This window comes from Bidens hawaiensis, unplaced genomic scaffold (assembly GCF_021521415.1).
Source record: "Bidens hawaiensis isolate Kalapana, Puna unplaced genomic scaffold, B.hawaiensis_p1.1 tig00054172_1, whole genome shotgun sequence".
Taxonomy (NCBI): domain Eukaryota; kingdom Viridiplantae; phylum Streptophyta; class Magnoliopsida; order Asterales; family Asteraceae; genus Bidens; species Bidens hawaiensis.
In genome coordinates, this window is record NW_027506289.1 from 66017 (window position 1) to 77667 (window position 11651).

The window sequence follows — 11651 nt, forward strand, 5'->3', positions numbered from 1 at the left end:
CTTCATAGGCAAAACAGTTATGTTTTCATTGTTGATATGTATGGTTATAATATTTGTCCATATTTCATAGGTGCTTACGTTCACATCCTAACCTAACATTTTGACTAATCTACCACAATAATGACCTGCTATAAAATGTAAATGCATTTAATGTCTGATAACTAAAACCTATATTATAGATAGGCTAACTGACCATCAACCAGATGCGTGCGAAGAATTAGCCGGGCTAAATTTGTAGAATATCAAAGAACACACGATAATATAAACAACGAATTGATAAATAAGAATCTTGGATTAATCGAAATAAGATCAATCTTGAAGTCGCAGTCAACAATATGACATTGTTTGTTCCATCAATATATACAGACACAAACCTACGTATAAATTAGTTTCTAACTTCTAAAGTTTACACAATGACCCCTAACTAATTACAATAATAAATACGACTCTAACCTTGACATTACAATAATGACTATAAATACCCTTCTAAGTTTAGTTTAATTATTTCTAACAAAATTACCAGTTTTTGACTGCAACTAAGCTCATTAATTTGAAGTCATTTTCTCGTTAACCGTATTGTTCGACACAAAACTGTAATTACACGGCATATTTATCCATAATCCATCTATAAATGTATGATCTTAAGGTTTCTGCTATGATCAATCCTTAAACGTACGTAACAAAATATGAAGCAATTTCACGTCTTTCATATACTTGTCATGATTTTAATAACAAAGTCATCAGCAAAATCCTTTGATTACGCCAAGAAAGGATGTAATGATACATGCGGTAACGTTATGATTCCATACCCTTTTGGAATAGGAGCAAATTGTTCTGTCAAAAAATGATACGTTGTCGATTGCAACTCCTCCACACCTTACCTCTCTGCATTCAACAACATGGAGGCGTTGGACGTAAGTTTGGAAGAACAAACGGTCACTATTAATGCCTCGGTAATCTCTCGTTGCGGGTATCCAATCCTGAATATCAATTACATCCCAAGCATCGACCTTGGTGAGAGTCCCTTTGTGTTTTCTGGATCACATAACATACTCACTGTTGAGGGTTGTGGTTATGCTGCTATCTTGGGTGATGGGGAAGTGGTAAGTACTGGATGTTCAACTACTTGCATTAATTACACTACCAAAGAAAGAGATCTTTGTGTTGGCCTTGGTTGTTGTCGAGTAACCGTTCCCCGGAATTTGAAGTCGTATAGTGTTGATCTTACTCGCTTGAAAAGGTTGGGTGAAGATGGAGCTTGTGGGTCTGCCTTCTTAGGCATCACACCATTGGTATCTCATACCATTCGGCATTATGGGTACCTGACGATGAGGAACCCCTTTTATTTTCCCATATCACTTTTATGGTTCCCAACAAACGATGACATACACGAAATTCCTAATTGTTGGGAACGTAAGAGGAGAGAATATTCACTGGATTTTGGTAATGGTAGTTCTATTCATCTTAGAAAGTGTTCCTGTGGTGTTGGTCGTATAGGGAACCCGTATTTGCTCAACTGCAAAGGTATTATGTGATTTTAGAATCTGAAGTTTTCGTCTTGAGTTTTTGCATTAAATTTACCCATTATATTATCTGATTATAGAATCTGAAGGTTGCAGAACATGCCAGGATGCTGGAGGAATCTGTCAATGTCGCTATGTACAATCATTCCTTGATGATTTTGACGGTACCTGGCGGCCACGCTGTAAACCTAGGGTATTTCATACTTGAATTTTCAGAAGCAGCAAATCACCTCAAGGTGTTATTCTAGGTAACCAATACTCTTGGTGGATTATTTAAGTATTTCAGTTCAAGCTTCATGCATGAAGGAAACAATAATTTGTTACTTTCTCCATGACCATTATATTAAGAATGAACTAATTCGATCAGTTTCCTAGAAAGACAATGAAGTTTACTGACACATAATTCATTCCATTCAATCAATTTTCTGCATTGTATATGCTTCTTTCAGGTGTTAGTATATGCATTGGGATGCTTTTCCTAGCAAAGTTCATCTATGAACTGTACAAACTAATCAAAAAGACAATAGCTAAGAGACAAAAGGAAAAGTTTTTAAAACTCAATGGTGGTCTACTTCTTAAACAACAAGAAGCAACTCAAGTGGGTTTAGTCCATAAAACCATACTTTTCACCTCCAAGGAGTTGGAAACAGCCACAGACCATTTTAACGCGAATAGAATCCTTGGACGAGGAGGTCAAGGTACGGTGTATAAAGGCATGTTGGCGGATGGAAGGATTGTAGCAATTAAGAAAGCAAAGATTGTTGATGAAAACCAGTTAGAGCAATTCATCAATGAGGTTGCGATTCTTGCACAAGTCAATCATAGGAATGTGGTCCAACTGTTGGGATGTTGCCTAGAAACTGAAGTTCCGCTACTTGTCTCAGAATTTGTTTCAAGGGAACATTGTATGATTATATACAAGATAATACCGGCGAGTTACCATTCTCTTTGAACATGAGATTGCAAATTGCTACAAAGTTTGCAGGAGCAGTGTCTTACTTACATTCAGAGACCCCATTCCAATTTACCATAGGGACATCAAGACAACAAATATACTTTTGGATGAAAAGTAGTTTCTGACTTTGGAACCTCAAGGTTGGTATCACTAGATCAAACTCACTTAACTACCTTAGTCAAAGGCACATTTGGTTACTTTGATCGATCCCGAGTACTTCTAGTCGAGTTAGTTCACTGAGAAAAGTGACATCTATAGTTTTGGTGTTGTTTTGCTAGAAGCCGAAATCTTTAACTAGATTTGTAGAGCACAGAAGTTTAGCTACTTTATGTTTGCCATGGAGGGAGGTCGTGCGATTCCTATACTTAATCCGGTGATTGAAAATGAGGATTCAAAGGGTGTGATTTGGGGAATAGCGAACTTGGCAATGCGATGCTTGAATACCATTGGGAAAAATAGGCCAACAATGAAAGAAGTAGCTATGGAGTTAGAAGGCATGCGAATGTCATATGTGCCTTCTACAATTCAAACTAGTTTTGGACAAGCTAAACTTAATGAACATCTAATGATGTTTACAGATGACGAGTCGATCAATACCAACAACATTGAGTTTCAAAGACAACATTAATCAGTAATTGGACGCGCTATGTTTTAATGTGCTATTTAACTTAGTCTTGTTCTCTCCAAGCTAGTGTTCTGTTTAGATAAAAAAAAAGTTGTATGTAAAGAATAAAGAATTTATCTATCTTCTTTCTTACTAAACTGTATATACTAGAGGTGGCAAATGGGTTGGGTTGGGTTGGGTTGGGTTGGGTTGAACGGGTCATGGGTTAAAACGACTCATGGGTCGAAACGAGTTTGGGTCAGAATGGGTTAGGGTCAGAACGGGTCAATTAAAAAAAGTTGTTTTGGTTTGGGTCGGAACGAGTTTCGTTTTTTATAGAATGAGGACAACGAAGGCAAAATTTTAGTTTTTTTAGATTATTTGTTTTTTATTTATATTATATTTTGAGTTACGATTTTTTTTTGAATTTTTTTCTGATGGGTTTCTTGTTAAGATAAAAAAACCCCTCAAAAAATATTTAAAATATAATAAAAAATCATAGCTCAATATATAAATCATAAAAAATAAAAATAAAAATAAAAATAAAAACTAAAATGTTTCCTCCATTGTCCTTGTTCCATAAAAAAACCCACCGAGAAATCGAACCGAAACCGAAAAAATCTACGAATATGAAACAAAAAGGCAAACCGAACCAAATCAACCGGAATCGAAAAAATCAATCAAAACAAAACTAAAAAAATTGATACTGAACAAAAATGAAATTGAAAAAATGGACAATAACGAAACAATAAACGGGTCCGGAATCGAACAAAAAGAAACCAAACCTAGTCCGTTCCGTGTTAAAGCTCGTGTTGGCTTGAAACCTGAACCAATCCCGTTCCATTCTGAAACTCGTTTTGTGTTGAAACCTGTCTCATGTGAAAACCCGTTCCGATCTGAAACTCGCTACATTTTCTTAGGACACTAACACACATCGACCCATTTCTTTGAATTTGTCGATCCATTTTGACCCAAAAATAACAAGTTGGAATTTTAAATGACTCATTTTGACTCATTTAAATAAATTCTCTGACCCAAACCAACTTATTTAATTTAAAAAAAACTCAAATTAACTTTTTTGAAATGATGTGGGTCAAGATTGCCCCCCTCCCTAGCATGTACCATTTTGATTTTGTTGAGCAGTAAAAGTAGTTTGAAGCATATGAATAATGCTTGATTAGTTATTAAACACAAGTCACAAACGCATTACTAACCCCAGTTTCAAGGCCCACTTTTTAGTTGCTATATTATGTTAGTTATTATAAATTTTGGAACAATGATTTTCCTTTTTGTGTTTAGCATCGCACTCTTTAATTTGGAGAGCCACATTGCCCAATATGATCAGACTATATTGTATTAATCGGGTCCACACTGATTTAGAATTTTGGTTTGGGCTTCCACAAACCCCCGCCCCCCCTCGCGGAAAACGATCTCATTTCATCATCATCATCATCATCATTTAATAATTATTGCTATGAATTAAATGTAGGTTCCCAGCCGGATATACACAGGAGTATCTCGTAACACGAGGCTGCGGAATCCCCTACGTATATGATACGAGTGTTTACAAGAGTAATACGTAAATGACACACAAACACAAAGGAATACTTGTTATATTGCAATATCGATAAACAATGATACCAAACACGTAACACCCAATGTCACAAAAAACACAGCCGTCCAAAGTTAATACAAAAGAGCCGAAGTTAAGGAATATATATAACGACAACTTCGCCTAATACGCTAGGCGAAGTTGTCCCTAACTTCGCTATCCCACAAGTTCGCCTAACACTAAAGCAAACTACCAAGTTCAAACAGATAAGAACAATGTAACGATTACAGACACGATAAACACGAGATAAATGAACTACTGACATCATGCACCAACAGACCCCCCCTTGGCAGTAGCTTCATATCTCTAACATCTTTCCCATGTCTTGTAATCCAAAAATCACGTACCCACCGTCTTCAAGCATGAACGCCCTGTCTCACGCAGACAGAGACCACCCTCTGGTACTTCTTTTCTTCGTCTTTCCACACAGGAATATAGAAAATCTTCTTATCATTGAGTACCTGCAAATCAGCCTGAGACAAATTAACCAGGTGCATTGGATCATACACTCTCAAGATTTCCTGTTCGTCTTCATCTTCCATCACAGCTTCAGCAGTTTGACAATCAACATACCACCATTTGAGATCCTTCAACACATCCTGGGGCATAAGCTTCATAGGAACCTCTTTCAAACAACGAATCGGCTTGTACTTTATCACCATCCAGGGCTTGCCATCAGCCCGCATACCTCGTTCCTTATCTTCAATCAGCTTCCCCTTTTGAGGCTTCAAAAGTTCAAACTTTTTCTCCTTAACACTCTCCTTCCACACTATCTTTCCAACCCATCTTGCAAAATCATCATCACTTCTATTTATCAATCTCAACCGAGCCAAATCTTTCACTTCACACTCAGGCAAAGTGTTAAGCGATCTCAACGCCTTAGCAAAATATTGAATCCCGTCATATCTTTTTATCACAAACAACTTTAACTGCTCATCATACAACCAGCAGATAATACCTTTCTTCGATTCAACATAACCCTTGATATTATAACTCTTCTTGAACATCGCGGGTACCACTGGCTTCTTAGTTTTGATGAACCACTTAGCACAGCCTTCTTTCCACCTAGGCTGCTCTTCCCACTCAGAGTCGCCCGACACATTTTCATCTTGAACCAGTTTCTCTTGATCAACGCTTGGAATATCATGCTCAACATCATCATCAATTATCTCTCCTTCCTCTAACCCACTGTCAATCTCTATCTGTTCACCAATTTTCTCAATCTCACTAACAGTCAGCACATCGTCACCCAACTCATCCTCATCATCAACAACCACTGTCTCACCACCTGCACTGCCCGATGGACCAGCAGACCCCCCCTGAGATGTGGAAGCCCCAAGAGTTTGCTCAGTTCTTGGCAGCTCACCACCTGCATCTTTCGATGCATTGGGATCATCATCTCTTAACTGTCTTTTCTTCGTTCTTAACTCATCACCCTTGCAACTCGACTCCCCCTGAGATGCTAAGAACTGTTTTAGCTTATCAAACAACTTACCATGCTCAACAAGAAGTGTAGTATGAAGTTGATTCTCTGCCACCTAACGATTAATAGCTTGAATTTGAATAACATTCACCCTTGACTGTGCAGCAACCACCCTTTCAAGAGCCGCAATCCTCTCTGAATCAAACAAATTAGGATCAAAATCAAAGTTCATGTGTGAAGTATCCTGAGCATATGGTGGTGGAATTTTCAAGATTACAGGAATATCAGATATCTGCTGTATAGGAACTGTGGGTGAGATAGAAACAGACAACCCAACAGCTGCTACCAATGTAGACTCAACAAACCTAGCAACCACTTTTGATGGAGTAATAGTAGGGGGTGGTAAAGAAACAATCTCCAGTGCTGACAACTGGACCGTAGATGCAGCTATACCAGATGGTGCAGATACGGCCACCAAAGGTACACTCGAGGTCACCTGCAATGAATCAGCTGAAGAAGGAGGTAACATAGACATACCAGATAACGATGGTGGGGAAAAATGCACCACACTTGAACTTTCACCGACTTTGGCCTTCTTTTATCTTCGTACCAAACGATACAACTCCTCCTCATAATCCGATTCACTATCATCTGAGTCTTTCTTCCGTTTACCCTAAATTCTATCTTGTCTGGCAAGAACTCTCTGTGCTTAAAAAACGTCATCAGTGGAGGAATCAGATAAAGTTCCCTCAGAATCCTCCACAGAGGCAACAGACGGACCCACATCCACACCAGAAAACTGCAGCTATAGAGGCTTGAAGTTCAGTAGGATCTACCGTACCCATATCAAAGAAACCTTGCCCTCCAAAGGCAACTTCAAGATCAACCTGTTCTGCAGGAGTTGTAACTGGATCAACAATAGGTGCTTGTTGTACCACGGGTGGTGGTTGAAACACAGGAGTTGCATCGTTGCACCCATACCATCAGATCCAGCATTTCGACCAGACATGCACACAATTAATACGTGCATCAAGAACCGCCACTGGTCCAATAGAAAACCCTTACGCTGTTGTGAATCTCCCAACAGACCCGAATACCCCATACGAAGAAAGGCTCCATTTCTGAACGTAGCCGAAAACTCGGTAGGATCCTGAGTGGTTTCAACCCCAAACTATAAGGCTTCCCTAATCTGATTGGCCGAGAACTGCACTACTCGATTGTTCACTGTAGCACGCATAACCGGAGGTTCAACTCGACAGTCATACTCCATTATTCTCCAGAAGTCTTCAATGTTTGGAAGAGATATCGGTAGAGTAGTAGTAATAGCATGAAAAATACGAGAACGAATGAGAAACAAGATGATTTAACGAAAATCCTCGGCCCCACGACTATCCGGATCCAAAGTAACGTACATATTGTGACCCGGAAAGAACTCTCTCTTGTCACCTCCGCCTTCATCACCACCTGTACCACCAGCACCAGCCATAACAGCCATACCTGAACAAACAAATGAGCTAAGTTATATAATTAGTGCATACAACGTTTAACTTCGCAAGGACGATAGAGGTGAAGTTATGGCTAAAGGGAAGTTGGAACTTCGCGTGAAACATAACTTCGCTAGGTATGGAGAACAGTTACGCAGTTATGTTCCCAAGTGCACAGTAAATAAACGAAGATGAAGACATTAGACACAAGTGTTTATGCAGCGAGGTTGTTATATGAGCGAAGTTAAGATTAACTTCGCCTTAACCCTAACTTCGCCGCATAAATGTTGCAACAGTAATCGCCCAGTTGATTTGAAGAATGGACAATCAAACAATATCCATAGGTATAAGATATAGAGATTAAGGTTCCGAACTACCATAGTGTTACCAAAACAACCTCAAACGATGATGATCAGTGCTTCAAGGGTTTGCGAACCAAACTGATTTAAACTGACATTGTGGTGCAGAAAATCAACAATAAGATATAAATTATGATCCAAAAAAGGTTAATAAACCTTTATCGCACACGAGAAACGGATTAAAAAGAGATTGATTCACAAATTAAGTTCGCCGAGGGTTTACGAAGAAAAAGGTTTGACCAGTTTTGACCTCAAATGCCTGTTATATCATTTTTGAAAACCCCAGGGGTGAAGTTATGGTAACTTCGCCCAAGTAATTAAGTTCTCTTGAAAGGTAACTTCGCCACAGCGTAGTTAATTTTATAAATCAATTAAAAACGAGTAACCAAGATTTTAAAGAGGAAAAACCATAAGACAAACTACATAACAAAAGTTAAATAAGTAAAAACACGGGATCAAATTTCAGTCTTCCAGAAACCCTGCATGTTTATGAAAAGATCCTAACAGGAATCATACTAATTAAGAGGCTGTCACACAAATTCATGTTCAGCGTTATTATGACGTAGAGAAACAGGTTGTAAGCAGGTATAAAACTTAGTATGGTTTTCATTGCTTATATGTGATATAGAATAAGTTCAATTAAGCTCAAAATTTAGATATACATCACTTGAGAAGTTGTGATGCCTCCTATCTATTCTCAAGGCGTATTTGGCTTTCCCCAGATCACCCCGATTTGACTTCGACCCATAGTGTCTGATCAATCATTATACACGAGTTATCTCTTCGACACTTTCAATTTGCTTTCACAAGACTTAGTCGATGCTATATCTTTGATATTTGTGACTTGATGAACTTAGTAAGACATAACAATATTTAATAATAACTTTTTTTATAACGAATGCCTGCAAGTCCCGAATCTGGATCACTGCAGAAAACTAACACAATCTTCGCGGAGGATCAATACACTCACGGGCTCGTGTATGACTGGGTAATTACTTTTCTGCTTATCATTCGGAGAGATATATGTGGAGACATGCACATTTCAAAATGATTCTCCACAGTAAATCGAGTAGTTTTAGTTTGTATCACTTCCACTTTTACGCACCATAGAAAGCTACCATAACATACAATGACTGTTCTAGAGTCTTTTAGGCCTAATAACTTCACCGGTTTGGCACTCAAAATCAGTTAAACTATCACTTTCCAAGGTTGGATCAATTTTCACATTTAACATTAATTTTGAAACTTCTTGCGAAGTTATAGACTGAATAAGTATATCATTTCCCAAAAAAAAATAAATTCAGACGCCCCGATCAATTCGAAGTCTTTAGGTAAACGTCTATCCTAAAGATCCAGTGGATCAGCAGGACCAACCACATACGAATATGTGTCCCTCCGACTAAGTATAATCGACATAATTTTCAGCGAAGGAATAAAAACTCATCATAAACCGCCCCGGTTGCTTTAAGTTATTGGGTTAATGGCTATCCTTATAGTCTACAAGTAGATGTAAGGACCAAACATATTCAAGAATATGTCCTTCAAACTTAAGCTACCGACATAATTTTCAGCGATAGTGATGTTTTTTTTTCCAAATAAAAACACAAGAAAAACAAGGTTACTCGGGATTGATCATCCCATTAAGCTCAACAAGGTTTTGAAAACCGGTTCGGTCAAACGCTTTTGTAAAAAGATCGGCAAAATTATCCAGTGAATCAACCTTTTCAAGCACGATTAATGTCTTCTCAGCACAATCCCATATAAAGTGATGACGAATGTCAATATGTTTAGTTTTACTATGTTTAACGGGATTGTTAGTTACTGAGATTGCAGCAGTGTTATCAATGCAAATAGGAGTTTGAGTAAAATTCAGACCATAATCGCGCATTTGTTGTTGTATCCATAAAACCTGGGAGCAGCAGTTCGATGCTGTTATGTATTCTGCTTCGCAGGTGGATATGGCTACTGAGGTCTGTTTCTTGCATTGCCATGACACCAATCTTCCTCCACGAAACTGACAACCACCTGTTGTTGATTTCCTGTTCTGATTGCATCCTCCATAATCGGAGTAGGTGTATGCTACCAGATCCAGATCTCCTCCTTTTGGGTACCAAAGACCCAACTTGGGCTTTCCTTTAATATACCGCAAAATCCTCTTCACTCCCTTCATGTGTGATTCCTTGGGGTTGGCCTGAAAACGAGCACAAAGACAAACTGCAAACATAATATCAGGTCTAGAAGCAGTTAAATACATTAAAGAGCCTATGATTGCTCGATACTGAGTGGGATCCACATCTTCATCACTTTCTGAATCAGCACCCAGTTTGTGATTGACACAGATTGAAGTGTCAAACGGGGTGGAGTCGTCCATCTTAAAACGCTTGAGGACATCGTGAACATATTTAGTTAGATGAATGAACATGCCATCCTTCTTCTGATCTACCTGTAAGCCCATCTTAAAAGGTGGTGGAACCTCATTGTATCCAATTCCCCCTTTGTTTATAGGGGAACGTTGAACACTTAGGGCATGATCAAGCATCATGGAGGAATTCCTAAACTGTTCAAGCTTCCTATTTAATTCCACCACTTTTACTTGGTAATCAGCTATCTGTTTATCCTTTTTAGCTATAATTTTAGTCTTTTCTTCCACAACTTCATAGCTTAAATCGATGACTTGAATTTTCTCAGCAAGTGTGGCCTTAAGGCTTCTTATATCTTTCTCACTAGCCTTTAATTTTACCGAGAAACTATTTTCTTTATTTTTAGAATAGTGATGTTCCTCTTTTAACGTTTTTAATTCTTTATCCAAGCTAACATACTGATCAGTTAAAGCATTTAGTTGTTCAGACAATTTCTCACATTGTTCATATTGAGATTCTGAACATACCTCTGAGAGCTGATCGTTCACTTCTGCCATGTACGCTTGATTCTCCACTGACTCTTTGTCACCTCTTCCACTCTCGATGTTCACCAAATTTGCTTGTTCAATTACCTCCTCAACTTGTATATTTCAATTATACCCACCGTTCTGTTGAGATACCATAGCCTTTATTTCATTTACTCCCCCATTCTGTTGAGTAGGCCTGTTCTGACTTCGTTCGACTCTTTCATTTGTACACTCTCTATCAAAGTGTCCATTTTGTTAGCAGTTGTAGCAGCGAACCTTTGATTTGTCGAACCCCGGTCTCTCTCCAACGAAATTTCTACCAGTGTTCTTCATAAACCTCTTCACCCTTCTTACAATCGTTGCCATTTGCCACTGCAGATCCATTTCTTCCATGTTATCAGCATCTATCTGATCATAGTCCTCATCTAAGGTTGCAGGGTCAACTATCTTTCCTTTGATATAATTCTCATATGAGGCGATGAAAGAGGCATAAAGAGAAAATTGTTTTTCAGCTGATTTCACACTCATAGGCATCTGTGAGTAATTCTTGCTAGATGCACTGGCTGAGGAGTTGCCAGCTGAGAACTGCAGTTTTGACGAGCTGCTTCCACCCGCTACAAAGCATATGTCACCATCCATATTCATCATCATATAACCATCTTGAGTAGAGTTTGGTTCTCCTCCTGAGTAATACGCAGTTGATTCTGACTTAGAGCTTGAGTTTGGAGACCCTTTTGCACCATACATTCCCGGATCCTGAACCTGATCAGTAGGAGTCTATTTCCTTATCATATTTAGCTCATA

General features: G+C 38.5%; 1 pseudogene; it reads left to right on the plus strand.

The window, feature by feature from the left end:
* The first annotated feature begins 770 nt into the window (after positions 1–770).
* LOC143617386 (wall-associated receptor kinase-like 1) lies at positions 771–3161 on the plus strand (annotated as a pseudogene).
* Positions 3162–11651: the final 8490 nt, after the last annotated feature.